At 50.0% G+C, this 16,539-nt stretch overlaps 3 long non-coding RNA genes across 3 annotated transcripts in view; 2 read left to right on the top strand and 1 right to left on the bottom strand.

The window, feature by feature from the left end:
- LOC110260024 (uncharacterized) overlaps positions 1 to 10,684 on the top strand; it is a 143,662-nt gene extending 132,978 nt beyond the window's left edge. The window contains exon 5 of the long non-coding RNA XR_014842025.1: positions 5,187 to 10,684. This is a non-coding gene — a long non-coding RNA (uncharacterized LOC110260024). The remainder of the gene's footprint in view (positions 1 to 5,186) is intronic.
- The window catches only part of LOC146404833 (uncharacterized), a 1,439,763-nt gene that overhangs the window by 652,815 nt on the left and 770,409 nt on the right, over positions 1 to 16,539 (bottom strand). The gene's annotated exons all lie outside the window — the stretch shown is intronic.
- Positions 11,315 to 15,368, top strand: LOC146404838 (uncharacterized). The gene is made up of 3 exons (XR_014842029.1): positions 11,315 to 11,433; positions 13,620 to 13,729; positions 15,250 to 15,368. It is a non-coding gene; the product is annotated as an uncharacterized LOC146404838 (long non-coding RNA).

The following is a 16,539-nucleotide window of genomic DNA, read 5'->3' as shown; positions in this document are numbered from 1 at the left end:
ATAGCAGTGATTTGATTGGTCTGTGTTGCATGTTGATGGGAATGATGAGCACAGGCTCCTGTGTGTGTGCCCTGTCCCCAGCCTCTCATGCTCTGGGAAAGGGCCATGCAGTCGCGGTGTCTACTGCTCCCACGGCTACAGCTCCGCCCCCAGCCCCTCCCCCCCATGTTGTCTAAAGATGGCCGACTCTTGGGGAGATGCTCACCCCACCCCCACCCCGACTGCACACCGTCTTGAGCTGCCGTAGATGCTGGCATCATCCGGAGACCCGATTCTTTCCACTCCCCCCTCCTTAGAGAGATTGTCGCATCTGGATCCTGTTATGTCTGCACATCCTTGCCATCTTGGTCCTTCCCAGAAGTTCAGGTCTGTCCATTCACCTGCCAGACCTTACCCAATATGGCTCTGCCCTCCCAAGTTGGACTCAGGCTCCTACCCAGCCCTCCCCGCCCTCCCAAGCCCTTCCGTTTAGGTGCATTGGAAATCAGCACAGCTCCTTTCTCTTCTACAACTATTCCTGTTTTGCTCTTCTTGCATTAACTGAAGCTCATTCTCCCTGAGGCCTTACTTGGCAGCCCTCTTAGGCAGAAGCTGTTTTTATCTCCCAGCCACAACCACAAACCGCTGAGTTGGAGGTGAGACGGAGTCTGTCTTGTTCCCATTGCGACTTCTAGACCAATCTCTGCTCTCCTTCAAAAGCCCCTGCCACTGTCCTCCTAATGACCCTACCACCAACCCCATGGAAGTTTCTGGCCCTCACTCACTGACTTCCACGTGGTTCCCTGCCCCAGTTTGGGCAACTGTAGGTGGCCTCTCAAGGTGCTGACTTCCCCGACTCAGGATGCCACTCCCATGGCCATGCTGTAGATCCTACATCACCAGGAAGTGCTCTACCTCTGGAATCTGGACATCAAGCTCCTCACTCTTTGACCTCTTATCATTCCAGCTCTCATATTCTCCCAAAATGCTTTGCCCTCATCATGACCTTCACTCCATCGACAGAACCTACCACTGTCCATCACTTTTCTGCCTCCTTATCACCCTTCTCACCGATTTAGATTCCATTAGCATCCGTCATTCCCATTGCACTGGAGTCCATTGCTCTTTCTACATCCACCATATTTGCCAGGCAAAACCCCAACTCTGATTAAATCCAACACCCTCCCCCCCCACCCCCACTTGCACTGGAGCCAGTGGACACTGCTGGGGACTATCATACCCTGTGTTCACTGCCTTCATTTAAACTTGTGGCCACAACACTGCACAGGCATCCTAGTAAAATGTCCTCACGTGCTCATTTCCCCCACTGTCTGCAATTCCTCTTCTGTCTCTAAACACACATTTCCTCCCAGACTTCCAGCTTGTGACCTGGAAGTTCAAACTCCATCAAGATAGAGCTAATAGGAGTGACTGGTGGGAAGGTCCCCCATTGTCCAACCTGCCTGCATCCGTACCTATACTTTGTCTTCCTGCCTTTTTCAACAGATGAAATGTCTCCCCTCTAATCAAAACCCAGTCCTTCACTTGGGTTTTGGAACCTGTAGCAAAGATCTCAACGATTTGGCCCCTGTGATACCTGCCCCCTCCCCAGCTCTAGATCATCAGTTCTTCAACTTTACCCACATATAAACCTCCTCTATAATCTAGAACAGGGATCAGCACATTCTTTCTGTAAAGGGACCAGTAGTAAATATTTTAGGCTTTATGGGCCAGATGGTCTCTGTCACAACCACTCAGCTTTGCTGTTGCATCAGGAAAGCAGCCATAGACAATACAAAAACAAAGGGGTGTGATGGCACACACAAAACAGGTGTACGTGGAACTGGCCTGGTTCCATAGTTTGCCCAGTCGAGGACAACATGTAGCCTCTTACATAAGCAACAGGGGTAAGCAACACTCTGCTCTTCCAATAAAACTATGATGGGACATCAGCTATAAGACTGTCATGCTGGCAGGCAGGGAGCAGAAAGAGAAAGCAAAACATGAACTAAAGGGGACAGTCAGAGTGAAGAAGAGGCTAGAAGATGCAGCCCCCACGGAGAGATACGGCTGAAGAGCACATGAGATGCGATTTGACCTCAATGAGACGTGGGACCTAGTTGCTCACTGGGAGCCCTTGGCCCCTGGGAGTGATGGAAGAAGGGTGATATGGGGAAAACTGAAGAAAAGAAAAGTTTTCTGGAAATCTCAGGAGAAAAGGACCTGGCCAGAAAGGGTCTGGAATTAGGACACATAGATTCAGACTCAAGTCATGTCTATGTATTCCACACACCTGGGCTCTGCCTGGCCCCTCTGTCCCCGCCATCTCCAAGCAATTACTTTGCAGGCTTCCCTGCCCATCTGCTCAGGCAGTGTGGCAGACCTGCTCAGGAAATGCTGGTCAGCCTACTGTGCAACCATGGTGAAGACGTGGCCCCTGGCTGCAAGCAGCTCACCATCTGCTGGCACAGAGCTTGCAAAACAGTGACTAATACATTATAGAGGATGTTTGTATGTGGATGCGAATGACCCAGGAAAGATGAGGAACTGGTAGAGGGAGGTGTTGCCGGGTGTGGGAATAAGAAAGGAACTCCTGGAGGAGACAGTGCCTGAGGGAGCTTGAAGGACACGAAGTCAGAAGGGTGAGGTCAGAGAGAAAGGTGGAGAACGTTTCTGCCACCGAGACCGGCACAACCACAGCCCAGGAGGTGGGCAGATGACCAACGAAGGTATTTGCCAGCCCCTCTCTGCAATGGAGGTTAATAAAGAGGGCCTGGACGGAGCATGCGGACCTCAGCCTTAGCCCGGCTCGTACCAAGGGAGGTGACAAAAGGCAGCAAAGCAGGCTCCATTCACTGTGGACATGGTTTCACCTGCAGAGAGTTTATCCAAGCAAAGGGTCTTCAACATCGCTCTTCCTAACCTGTGCTCTGAAAGGGTTAAATAAAAGGAAGAATATCTAGAATGCATGCGATCAAAAAAGCAACTTTGTATTAATTATTATGTGCAGACTGTAATTATGGATTGAAACGAAGGTTGTTTTATTTGTCAGGTGATAAAACTGGATGCCAGGCATCCTTACAATGGCTTGGGTTCTGAAAAGCGCCCCTCTCACCCTGACTCCCCACCCTTCCAGAGCCCCCCACACACACATGTATACACACACACACACACACACACACACACACACACACACACTCTCACACTTATCCCAGGGTACCCAGTAGTAACAGATGTCATCTAGGCCCAGCACCCAACCTGGTCTTGTCTTGATCATCGAATGAGATGATGGAATCTCTACTGATTTTGGAAAGAACTACTCAAGCATTTCTTTTCTTTTTAGAAATAATGTAACAATTGAATAGCCAGTAGCTAACAACGAAAATAGGATGGGGCTCTCTCGTATCTTTTGCCCTCTATATCCCAAATAGCTTGCAGGAATGCACGAAAGAGCTGTGCAAATCCAGATTTAACCGCTGCCTCCCCAAGTCATCCCCAAGCCCGGGCTTGGTTTTTCACTGAGTTCCAAAACGGCGATACCCCCACCACCCTTGGCTCTCTGGTTTGACAGTGTGCCCTGTTGAAGTTACAGGGGCAGCTGGCACATCTTCTCTCTTCCTGGGATGTGTCTTGGCCTGCTAAGAGTGATTGGTTCTGCTGTACCAGGGCCTGAGTCAGTTGGGTATCTGTGCCATCTGCAGGGAGTTACCTGGGGTCCTCTGCCGTCTGCCCTTACTGGGCAGGCACTTAGCCACAACCAATTTTTCTTCCTTATCCTAAGGTGTCAGAAATGGCAAAATTCTTAGCCCAGTTCTGGCATAACTAGAAGATTTTGAAAAGAATGGAAACCTGAGACACAATAAACACAAAAACATGTTTGGTTTTTTTAGACATGGAAGCATTTACAGATTTTAGGTCGTGAGACCGATTGTTGAACCTCTGTGTAACCAAAGACCTGTGCTTGTTAGAGGGGTCCTGAGGTCTAGGAGCCAGAGGAGACAGTGACTCACCCAAGAGATAGGAAACCAAACCTAAGGGAGAAGAAAAGCCAGTGGCGATGGGAGAGAAAAAACCAGGAGAGCCTGGGAGGTCCCCAAACCAAGGGCTCCAGAAGCAGATACCAGGATGAGAGCTTGGGTGGGACTTAACAGGCCAGGAGTAAAACCCAAACATCGCAGTCGTTAGCATCTGGCCAAAGATGCACTTGCTGGCAGCGTTTTGAGTGGCACGGATTCTTTCCCTTGGCTTTAGGTCACACCCTTTCCCAACTCTGTTGACCTTCAAATATTGATTGTAAAATCAATATTAATTGATAAGAGTTCTCGCATCGGAACACATCTCAAACACATGCAAATCAGCGAATTCTCCCCTAACCGGGGGCGGGGGTGGGCAGAGGGCTGATTCCAGATTGGAGCTCATGCGGGGGGTGGGGGGAGGGTAAGAGACCCTTTAAAAAGGTCGAAGCCGAAGGAGCAGGCCATGTGCAGGGGTGAGTGGGTGCCTGTAGGCTGCTCCCCTGAGAGCAGCATGGTGGTGGTGGACAGACACGCAGACAGGGGAGGAAAAGGGCAGACCTTTTAGGTGGTGATGTGACAGCTCAGCCATCTGGAAGGGTGGTCTGAAAAGGGATGGATAGGAAGACAGGAGAAAGGATTCTTCCAGCCAGACATCTCAGATGCCTCTGAACTATCCCATCACGGCCAACTTTTAGGGGCAGGATTTATGATTCAGAATCAGGGATTTTGCGGGGGGCAGGGGGAGAGGTCTCGGTGCTTCTGCATCTTCGAAGAGAAGAGTGAAGCTATTATAGAGAAGGCTGAGTGTACAACTGGATTACAAACCTGCATGGGGGTGGGGTGGGGGCTGTCACCCACTTAATTAGAGTAACAGATTACTCATACCTAGCATGTTCTCTGAGTAGGAAGGGAAGTAGCAAACATGGAATAACAATAAAAGCGAATTAGCTGATATCAGATGTTTTCCTCCTTGGTTTCTGCTTGCCCAGGTCTGACTGGTGTAGCTTATAATTAGTCTCTGCTTGCAGATGTGTGGTTCCAAAGACTTGTGGATTAAGGAGAAACTCTAGAATTTCTCAGTACCTGACAAGTTGTAACGTGAAGAGCTACACTTAGTCCATTAAAGATTTTTCACAGTGACATTTGAGTGCAGCTTGAGAAATATGCCACCTTGCCATTTATCATTTTCAGGGCACGGGTGTCGGAAAGGAGGTTGCTATGAAGAACAAAACAAAATGGATTGCATGTGTGGAGGTGAGCTGGCGAATACTGATAAATGTACTTCACTGAATGTCAGCAAATGTCACTTGAGAAGCCATTTGCAGCTACCATAACAGCCTCCCCAACCCAACAAAGAGTAGCAAAAACAGGCAAAATGAACTGGGCGTCGTGCTTCCGCATGAATAAGCAATCAGCCCTCTCAGAAGTTACACCAGAAAGTTGCTAAACTTGATAGAAGACGCTTTTCCACCCATACTGGTGTGTACTAAGGATTGCTACAGCGGGTTGGAGACCTTCTGGGGACCTCGGCGCTGTGACTCAAGGAAGAATTTAATAACCCCTTCTGTCCCAGGTGGGTGCCTTCCTTTTGTGGGTGGAGGGACTTGTTGGCTCCAAGGCGCACTCTCTGGGTTCTTCCTGCCCCCTCCTCTGGCTTCTTTCGTTGAGGCTGCAGACACCTCCCCTGCTCCTAGTCTGCCCTCCCTCAAATCATGACCCGGCAGTGGCTGAGGATGCTACCTGGGTACCAGGACTGGAGGATGCTGGCCTCACTTGCCATATCAAGGGAAGACCCAGCCGACCACCCTTAAGGCAGGCTTTCCGTCTCTCGCTCCAGAAGAGGTTTTTTAGCATGTCCTCTGTTTAATGCAAAAAATCGAGTCATGGACTCAGCTTCTGTTTTCTTCTTGGTGACTGGGCCAAAACTTTGTCGGCATGTACCTTGGGAGTCCCAGAAGCCAAGGCCAAGTCGTCTTCAGAATTCAGCTTGGCTCAAGTTGGCCCACTCGTCCTCCTCAGCTTGGTGAGTCTCCACACTTTGCTGCAGACCCAGACATGAGAAAGAAGATCATATTCTCCGCAAAGCTCTCCAGGGAAATATGAGACTAATTAAAATAAAATCCCAGCCCCTCTTCATTTTCTAATCTCTGCGGGCCCCTCCTTGGAGGAGGACACCCAAGGTCATCCAATACTTTTTTCCTCCTTGATACCAAGAGACTTAAGGAGTCGCTAGAATTCGTCTGGCCTTGTAAACACCACACACACACACACACACACACACACACACGCTCGCATGCACGCACACAAGCAGGTTGCCCATACAAATTGAGATCAGTTCAGCTATCATTGGAGAGAGGCTGTGGCATAGGGGCTCCCACACAAGAAGTCCTTTATTGAACATACATCCCCAGCTCTGGCCCTGAATGTGCTAATGGACAGGCGTCTCTCTTCGCACTGTTCTGCCATGTTCAGCCTGCGTCCGGGGGAAATGAGCACATGTTACAACTAGGAAAAGATGGGCTCTTGGGAAAGCTGGCTTCCCTCGGATGAACTGGGAGGGACTGACTGTACGTGGACTGGGGGTGGGAGGCTGGCTTCTCTTCAGCAACACTCACGGCCCAAGCCTTTGCAATCTTCGGTGTTTCCTCCTTTTGAATTAGGTGCTTCCCGTGGAAGGGCCTTTACTTGGGTCTCGGGAACTCAAAAGACCTCTGTTTATTATTGAAATTGAATTGCCCTCAGCTTGTTGACTTTCCTGCTTAGTTTCAGAAGACACAGTGGCTTATTTAGGAAAAAGAAAAGAGGCAGAAACCAACCAGATTTCTGGAGCAGAGGTGGAGGTGAGAGCAAAGTAGAGAAGGCCTGGCAGAGAGAATGGAGCTGGGGCCACAACATGGCCCGAGCTGGAGCCATAATACAGCCTGGCTCTGCTGTAATCAGCTCTGGAAGGTACGTTCTGAAGAGCGAATCTCTGCTGCGTCCTGATGTGGATTGAATGTTCCAGGTGCTGAGACCTATGAAAGCATAAAAACCCATTCGGAAGAAAAGACAACTTGGTGTTGATTTCCCGACTTGTCAGTATCATTTATTTTTCTGGTTGTTGTAATTTTAAAATTGGTATCTTGAAGATCAAACGAATAAGCATCTGTTTTCCAGGGGAGAAAAAAACAAAACTGTCCATAATTGGTTAATATCACCTGACTCTTGCAACTGCTGGAGGCCAGAGCTATGTGAAAATCTACCTTCCTATTATTTCATCTTTAAAGAACAAAAACAAAGGCTCGCCACATAGACAAAGCTAGCCAATGTCGACTCCATCTCTCAGGGAGAAAAAGTGAGGCTGAGTTGGGTGAACCCCATTGTCCACCCAAGAATTAGTGGTGCTAACCAGTTTCCTTATTTCTAATCCAGAGGCCATTTTCAGTGGACTCTTCTCTGCTCTGAGTATAAAAACCTAAAAAGCCCCGTTTCTCCATTTTGCATTCCAGGATGTTCCAAACAAAACCTTAGCCTGGTACCATAAGAGGAAGGTTAAAAAAAAAACAAACAAACAAACAAAAAAAACCTCCTTAGAATGGCAGGAATCCCTTCATTCTTGCAGGAATGTAAACAGAATCTCAATATGGAAACCTTTGCCCATGGAGAAGTCTCCTCTGAGTAGTAAGAACCTGGTGCCAATGGGCATCATTCCGTGAACCCCAAACATCATCAGTAACCCCAAACTGAGCTCCCTCAGCCTGAATGACAGAAAAATACGACCTTAAATGGGGGAAAAGATAAGACAGCATCAGGTTAACGTAGCAGGCAGGCCATTCTATGGAGAAATGTTTAGAGGAATGTATTATGAGGCTTATAAATAATTTCATTCATTGATTTAAATAAGCCCTTTTTGGCCATGCCCAAGGCATGTCAAGTTCCGGGGCCAGGGATGGAACCCATGCCACAGCAGTGACAATGCCCGACCCTTAACCTGCTGGGCTATGAGGGAACTCCTAAATAAGCACTTTTAAATACAGACCTATGTCAGGCTTGTCACCATATCTGGACTGGATAACAATTTTGCTTATAAGTCATCTCCTCACTATCTCAAATGATACTCAACCCTTTGAGGCTCTGCTCAAAAAAATCCTGCCTCTTCCAGGAAGTCTTCTAAGATTTCTCCCATGCTTACCCGCTGTGTGCTCCCAGCCAGGACACCCATGAGAACAGCATTGTTCTGTGCCGACCTGACCAGTCTATGTTCCTGTCCCCCAAATGAGTATCAGCTCCTGGAGAAAATCTCCGTCTTACTTATTTTTCCATCGCTGGGATCATCTGCCCTAACATGCTCTTTGGGATGGGATTTAAGACCACTGAAACTGCAGCTGATTTAAGCATGGCTATCTTTTACCCATGTTGAGATTGAAACCACGTGGGTTTAAATATACGGGAAACAGCCTTCGCCTCCTTGGCTGTTGGTGGTACTCAGCATTCAAGAAAGGGGAGAGATGCAGATGAGAGCGAGGCAAGTGGGTGGCCCGTCTAGATACCATGAGCACTCTCAGCAGTGGAGGCAAGAATCAGACTGGCTCATTTGGGGTGGAGTAAGAAGAGCTCAATTATCCAAATAAACGCATAAATGTGGGCTTTGCAGCAAGTACTACCCTTTGGGATACCTTTAGGTAGTTAAAGCAATTTCCCACACCTCTGTATTAAATATGCTTTAGAAACTTGGGAGCTGACACTTTGTCCAGATATAATGGGTTAGAAACGGAGCCACTTCACTTGCTTTTTTCTAGAACTGCCAGCGTTGAGGCACCCGGGCTTCCTTCTTAATACACTGACTTTCGTTATTTCCCCACAGGAAAAGTTTGCAATGTAGCAATCATTACACTTGCCCTCCTTTATCTCTGCCCAAGTAATCACAGGAGTGAGAATACTTCCCCCCACTGGCACATCACACTGCAGTTTACTATTGGAAAACCAAGATTTTTCTTCGTGGGGTTCGCAAATGTTGATGACTTTTGGTGGAGAGATTTTCTTTTTTAAATCAGGAATTCAAGAATCCCCTTCCTTCTGATACCTGTTGTTTTCACAGGGGCCTTTCAGGAAAGCACCTTTCTTACAATTTTTTCAATCTTTTCAATGCAAAAAGTTTGCCAAAGCAGGCGGAACCCATTGTGTCTGAGTCCAACATCAGGCCAGAACCTATGCTTCCAGCCATTTGATTTAACAAGTTCCTGTATTTTTCCCCCCATTGGGCACTTGAAAAAAAAAATCTCACCTAACTTAATTCAAAATAACCCTTCTTTATCATCCCAAATGGTTCCTTTCAGTTCCTATAATATTTACTTCTTTTCTTACACAATTAGGGGGAAATCTACCTTGATTTTAAGAAGAAAAAGATCATTAAAGTGTCTAAATGTAAGGCTGGTTGAAAAGTTTTTTTCCCCCTCTCAAATCGGCATTCAGAAAAAAAATATATTTATATCTTCATTTACATCTGGTGTGAGAGCAGAATTGCCGCTTTTGCTCAAAGGCAAAGGTTTTGAAAGTGACACAAATCTATATGTGCGTGTTTCTAGAATTAATGCACTTGTATTCACTGAGGTGGTGGGCTTTCCAACTAGGGAAATCCGCATTGGGAGAAGTCCCCTGCCTAGGGAGCATTTAAGGAAATTTTAATATCCAAACAAAAGCAGTATTACCATTGCTATCCACTCTCTCCCCCAGAGGAAAAGCAATTAATAATTTGCATATGCTCATGACACAAATTAAAGACAAAGGGCCCCTCACAGACTGTGGTTACTATGCAGCCCTCAGCAAGCTGCACGGCCCCAGCCTTGCACTGGTCTTACTTCCAAATGAATAGCATTAAGCTCAGTAACTAAAAATAGTGGTTCTGGGCCCTCTGGACCATTCCCACTGTAGAACCGTGTGTTTTCCCCATGAAAAACATCTTCCAATCTCTCCAGAGCTTCTAGGCGAAAAGAACGTATAGTTCCAAGGGGAAAAATACGTATATACTTTGCCCTTTTTATTTTAATGGCCAAACATTGTAATGCTAGCTAAATAGAAATTCTTGTCTGTTAATAGGTTTCTTTAGTTTGTAATAAATAGGAATGCTAATGACTAAAATTTGGTATTTGGTATGCATTAGCTTTTGTGAGCTTTTCTTTACAGTCCTCATTGACATGCAATATGGCAAGCTTCCTTTGAAACATATTTATAAAATAACTACAGTATAATTAAACCAACAAAGCCATCTTTTAAGTAAGCTTAATAGCTCAGTTTTTTTCTCTTTTTCCACCTGGGTAAAAATTTATTTTAAAAAGAAAAATAGTTGTGCCTCAATCCCACTGTATATTTTATTCTGTGCATCTAATATTTCCTTTGCATCTCCAATCTATGCATATCTAATTCTTTTTGACAACTATGATTATTAATAAAGTGCTCATGAAAGATATGCTTCATAGCTTCTTCAACAAGAATAATGTTTTTTTGTTAATGGAAATTGTAACATATCTTGACAGATGCAATATATAAGATCTGCTTTTTACTTAATTGTTAATATTTCTGGGCTGAATACTCAAGGAGCGGATCAACAGATATGGCAGGTAATAATCAGAGTGGATGCTATTTTATACGATGTAACTAAAAATATTTTAATGATATAAAAGCAATAGATAAATAAAAGCAATTATGTTTAATTTTGCTTTCGCTGTGTGAATAATTTTTGGTTGTTGTTGCTGCAGTTGCCGGTGTGTTTAATAGAGGAGGGAGCTCGGAGCGCAGAGTGATCAGTACCGACGCGGCTCTGCCTTCTTGCAGCCGAAGGGTCCTGCAAGCCGCCCTTTCTCTGCTCTCAGCCGCTTCAGCGTCCCTCCCAGGGACTCAGGGCCCGGCTGAATGCTAATTTGCAAAACGCAGTGGTTCAAGTTCACCAAGTTTTCCTCGATTTTGCAAACCGTTTCTCTCTCCATGCCTCGCGGTTTTAGACCCAGAGATTTCCCAAAAGGAAAATCTCGAAAGACACCAAGGCGCCGGACGAGAGCAACTGGAGCGGGTCTGGTGCTCCTCGGCCTCCCGGACCCCTGCCCGCTCGGCTCTGCCCCACGCTCCTCGCTCCAGTCTCCCCCAGACTCCGTCCTCCCCGCCCAGGACCTGCCCGGGGCCCCCCACACACCCCCCGCGCCGAGAATAAACACAGTCGACATCACTGTTACAATCTTTATTTCAAACTGTTTCCAAGGCTACAAATTACCGTGCCTCCCAAGCAACAGGTTCTTCTGAAGCGGTATCATTACAGATTAACTGTAATGTGTGGGATTAGAATAAAAGCATAAGGGATTAGGTAAAAGGGGGGACGCTCGAGAAATAACGCCCGAGCGCATCTCGACTGTGAGGCAGAGGGTGGAAGCCGCGTAGACGCTCTCCGCCCCGGAGCCCCGGCTCATCGGTGAGCTGGACCCCGCTCCTCCACTCTCGGCCTGGGAGCCGCCAGGGCCGGCGGCGCCCGACGGGCTGATGGGGCCGGAGGCTGGGCGCTGGGGACGAACGACGGGGCCCCCCGGGCTTGGGAAGGCGAGGGGACGGGAGGCCACGGAGGCGGAGGGCGCGGGTAGGCCTATGGTCCATCTGGGAGCTGCGGGTAGCACCGAGCCCGGGACACTCTTCTACCGCTGTGCGGGGCGCCCAGGACGCGGCGAAGGAGACAGCGCGCCCACTCGGGGGTCACTGGGTCTAGCGGCGTTGCGACACCGCTTTCAAGGTCCAGGCCTCAAGTAGCTCGCGCTCCGCGGCCACTCTCTGCCCGGCTGGGGCAGGGGGCCGGGGGCCGGGCTGCAGTGGGGTGGGCGTCGGCGCAGGCCACCCGCGCCCTTCAGAGCCCCGGACTTGGGGCTTGGCAGACTGCCGAGGCCAGGCACCCCATTCGGCCACCTCCCCAGTCCGGCCGACCCCTGCCCCAGAACTCCAGAAAGGCCCCGAGCTCCTTCTCCCCGAACTCCGCGTCCTGCGCGCCTGGAGCTCGCCACGCTGGCCCCAGTGAGACTCGGGCCTGCCTCGGGCCAAAGCCTCGGGCCGCTGACGCCGCCCGAGGGCTGTTTGCGTGCCTGGGTGGAGGGCGCGGGGGCTGGAAAAACAAATAGGGCTGGCGCGCAGGCTTGGGGTGGGGACCGGCTGGGGCTGGAAGGAAATGCGCAGTGTGGCCGCGGCGCGGAACAAAGCCCCCTCGGGAGCCTCATCACCCCGCGGTGACCCCGGGCCTTCGCTTCGGAGCCCGCTTCGCCGCTCTGGGGGCGCAAGCCAGGGCCCCGGGCCTCTGGCGCCGCCCGATCCGGGGTTCTCCTTGGGCCGCGCAGGCCAAGCCTCACCCTGCCACCGAAGCCCAAAGAGCGAGGCCAAGAGGTGACTCCACGCTGATGTCCTACGTCAAGAAATGGGATGACCCCGGGGCGCGGTGGAACCGCAGCTCTGCCAGCCGACCCGGAGGGGCCGAGCGGGCTTCCAAAAGGATGGAAGTGGGCGACCAACTTCGCCGAGGCTCCTGCTTCCAAGAGAAGGGCCCCGGCTGAGGAGGCGGCGGGAGGGGACTATTGCAAACAGCTGTTCCTCATACATATTTCATTACACAATCAGATAATGCGTCCCACCACCTTCTCAATTATTCACAGATAAACATTTTCAAGACGTTTTGACATCTGTCTTAGTGCCTGCTATTAATTTAGTAATCACTGTAGTTAAAAATGTATGGGATTTTTGCCGTCGGAGCACCTCCTCTCGGCGCGCTGGCCCAGTGTTATTGGGCTGGAAGCCTGGGCCCTCCGGGGGTAAAGACGCCTTTAGAGGTGAGACGGCCTTTCTAGCGCATTGACACTGTTAATGGAAAGGATTAAAGTAGTATCTGGATATTTTAGTGTATTGTTGAAGGTAACGGTTGCCCCTCTCCCACCCGCATAGCCCACCGCCGTCCCCCCTCACTTTCCCGCCCAAGCACTGGACCGGGCAGCAAAGTTCAGCCCTTTGCCCCTGGCAGCGGAAGTGGTTAGCTTCTATCTGGGCGGCGAGTTTCTGGTGATGAAGTCGCGGACAAGTCTACTCTGCTCATTTAGGGCCAAAAAGAGAGTGTGAACTCACAATTTTAAAGAATGCTCACAGCAAAAAACTCGATCCGCACAGTGCACCCCGCTCCAGAGGTCACAAACCTCCATAGTTTGGCCCTGAGTCTGGTGGCTCGGACAGAGGTGATAAGGGCTTTTAGGAAACACGGAGAAAAACAAATTCGCTCCAGTGACTGTACACGGGGCATTTGGGGCTATGAGAAAACGAGCTGCTTTTCTGCTTGAGTGATAAATGTTGCAATGAACTTAGCTGTGTACGCGCAGTTTTATAAATCAGACCAGCATAGTTTGAAGAATCTTGTAGACTTCTTTGTAAGAGCCGAAGTCGCCGACTCTAAAATGCTGATTATTTTTTATTATTGGAAAGGCTCTAAATAAGCTATCAAAAGAGGGGAAAAAGAAATGCCCCAAAGGAAAGGAGTTGTCTTCCTTGCATCCTGGAATCTCAGCTACTGGGAATGGAAGTTACACTTCAGGTTTGTGAGTGCCGGTCTCCTTATTTCTGTCTTTGTCTCTCTTTCAGAGGTGTGACAGCAGGTGGACTCTTATTAGGGAAAAAGGAAAAACAGACCTGGGGGAAGAAAAAGGTCCCGGAAGAAACTGCCCTTCCAAGGAACATTAATTGACTCTCAGGTGATTTTCAGTCTTTATTGTTTGAAACATCTACCAGAACATCTCTTGCTAAAATTTCCAGGATTGGGGGTGGGGGAGACACACATGTTAGCCTCCAAAAGGGAAGAAATTCCTCATACTTCCCACTCCTCACCCTACATTTCTTGGACAACTGGATCTGCTTCAAAGTGTCCCCCTGTCCTGTTTAGGGAGTGGTTCATCTCTTCTTCACAAGAAAAATCTTCCTCAGCCCCTTGGAGGGGAGTCATCCACTTGCTAGCCCAGAGAGTCCTCTTCCCTCCCCCTCTTTTTGTCTAAAAGAATCTTCCCAAATGCACCCTCGACTTTCAGAGAGAGAGCTGGGGTGGGGGAGGTGAAGTGGAAAGAAGGGCGACTTTGCATCCAGGGTGCCTGCCTCTTTTGCGGGGAAACTTGTGGTGGCTACTGTCTGGAAGGCAAAAGGAGCTGAAGGTAGCATCAAGCCTGTGCACTTGCTAAGGCCTTTTGGAACAGCCACTCTTTGAAACTCTCAGGATGGTGGCTTCTGTTTGGAAATGGGTAGGAGGGGGTGAGAATACCCCAATATCCCACAAAGAAAATTAGTGTAATAAAATAGTTCAGTTTGCTTGGGAGTGTTCGTTTGTGGACATATTTGATATAAAGGGGATTGGGATGGAAGTGAGGACAGGAGGGCGTGGAGCTAGGCGAAGGTTCTTTTTAAGGACTGCATTTAGCAATGAAAGGTGAGAAAGAGGCAAAATAAGGGCCCCTGGCTTCTTGAACCCTCGTTGGAGCCGAATGTTCCCATTAAGAATTAGGAATCTCCCAGCATTGAGTTAGGGCATCCATCTATGCTCCCCACCCATCCTTCTTCAGAACACAATCTCCTTAACCAACAATAGTAACAAATAAATAACCCGAATCAAAATGATTCTTTCCTGGGTTGCCCTCTTCTGAGTGTCTAAAGCCCAGCTTAGTGGAAGGCAAAAGGATCAGCGGTGGATGGACGTTGTGCTCTTTCTAGTCTCCAGAACTTGACCTGAAACCTTTAACTGGTTGGCTCAACAGTTTCACCCTTGGAAGCCAACGTCCCTCTAGCAGGAAGCCCTTGGCCCCGAGTCCTGCATCCTCCTTCAGGCTCTCCCTTTGTGTGGCTTCCTGCACATCTGCCTGTGGCTGGGGTCATTCCTTGTGGGCACCACAGCTTTTGTCTGCATCTGGACAACTCGATGTGCACCCGTGCATTGGAATAATTCTGTCTGCGAACACTTCTTTTTTTCTTCCGATCCTGCTGTTAGTGTTCCTCTAATTCTCGGGTACGTATTCGGGTACAGCTGCATATATGTTCTGTGTACAGTCAGGTGACTCAGCTCAAGCCTGATATCGAATATGTGCGACCTCCTGAGTCTGCATGGGGAGAAGGAAGTGTGCAAGTGTAAACCCGGGGCTTTAGGTGGGGTGCCAGGTTAATAAGGCCTTCTGCCCCGGGGCCTTCTAGGCCTCTCTTACACCTTCATCTCCCCATCTTCTTAACTTTCCAGGAGGAGGGCGATCCTCCGACGATCCTGCGCCTTGCTCCCATCGGAAGGGTTGAGACAGCCTCTGGGCTCTCTTCTGGTGGATTTTGGCCAGGCCAGGCTAAGCCACAGGGGAGGAGGGGGGTCTCCTCAAGACTCTCGGGCACACCCCGCCACCACGCTGGCCAACTGGGCCAGTGCGTCACGGGATCCTGGGGAAACTGCAGGACCCAAGAGTGGAAAACAAGGCGCCTCGGGTGAGTGATCTACGTGTTTGGGGGCGAAACTCTCCTCCTCGGCCTCCCCGGGAGCGTCTGTATTTGTAACTGGGAACTGGCCTGGGCCCGCCCCCTCGGCCCCTCCTCCCTCCCCCGCCTCGGCGTGCTGGGTTCTGCGGCCTCAGGAGGGTGCTCCCCGGCCAAGCCCAGGCACCCTGGGGCCACGCCATCCCTTAGAGCCCTTGGAGAGGCCTAGGGGCCTGGAGCAGGAAGAAGGGTACCACGGAGGGTAGCTCGGGGTCGTGCTGCGAAAGCCTTGAGACTTTTCCCTCCGCCCGGAGCCTCCTTGCGGGCCCGCGCGTCTTCCAGGCTCTGAAGCCGGCGGGAGCGCTGGCTTCCGGCGTGCGAGGATGGGGATGCGGGTAGCACCCCTGCGACTCGAAGCTGCTCTCGCAGGGATCCTGCGGGGACCACTGCGTTCCTGGAATCCTGTAGACGTGTTTTCTCGTGAGTGTGAGAGAGAAAGATGCGTACTCGTGGCTAACTTCAGGTCAGTTTGTTCCTAAAAGGACGTGGTCAGTACGTCGGTCTGTCTCTCCTGAACATTCCCACAAAGTGAAGCCGCCTCTCCCCCACCCTTCATGCAGCTTCCCAGGCCCAGCCAAAAGGCCAAGGCCCCAGGGGCCCTGAGGCCTGGAGAGGTGAGGCCCTTGATCTAAGCCCCAGTATTCTGACCATAAGGTCCAAGCTGCCCAGATGCCCACTCAGGATCAACCTAGAAAGCCTACGTGGGTAAGGGGAACTCAAGGAGCTATCGCTACAGCCAGTGAGGAGTGGAGTCCCAGCCTCGGCGCGCTGGACCTACAGACCTGGCGTCTCACTGCCGACCCAGTCAGGGATCTGGATTGGCGGTGGTGGGGGAGGGAGGGATGATGGAGTTGAGCTGGTACAGGATGGAGGCGAGAATGAAACAAGGGGAAAAAAGAAACTAGACTGGGTGGGGTGGAGATGGAGTAGGGTCAGCTTCAGATAGCGCCGGCTTTTGCCCTGCTTTGGGGAGGTGCGTCGGACTGCGCCGCTACCCCCCCCCCACCGG

The sequence above is a fragment of the Sus scrofa genome, chromosome 3 (genome assembly GCF_054392235.1).
Source record: "Sus scrofa isolate SSC_HxYL_T2T_F1_AM1 chromosome 3, Sscrofa_HxYL_maternal_Yorkshire_Landrace_v2.0, whole genome shotgun sequence".
Taxonomy (NCBI): Eukaryota; Metazoa; Chordata; class Mammalia; order Artiodactyla; family Suidae; genus Sus; species Sus scrofa.
The sequence above is the reverse complement of the archived record's forward strand: the minus strand, read 5'-3'. Positions and strand labels throughout refer to the sequence as shown.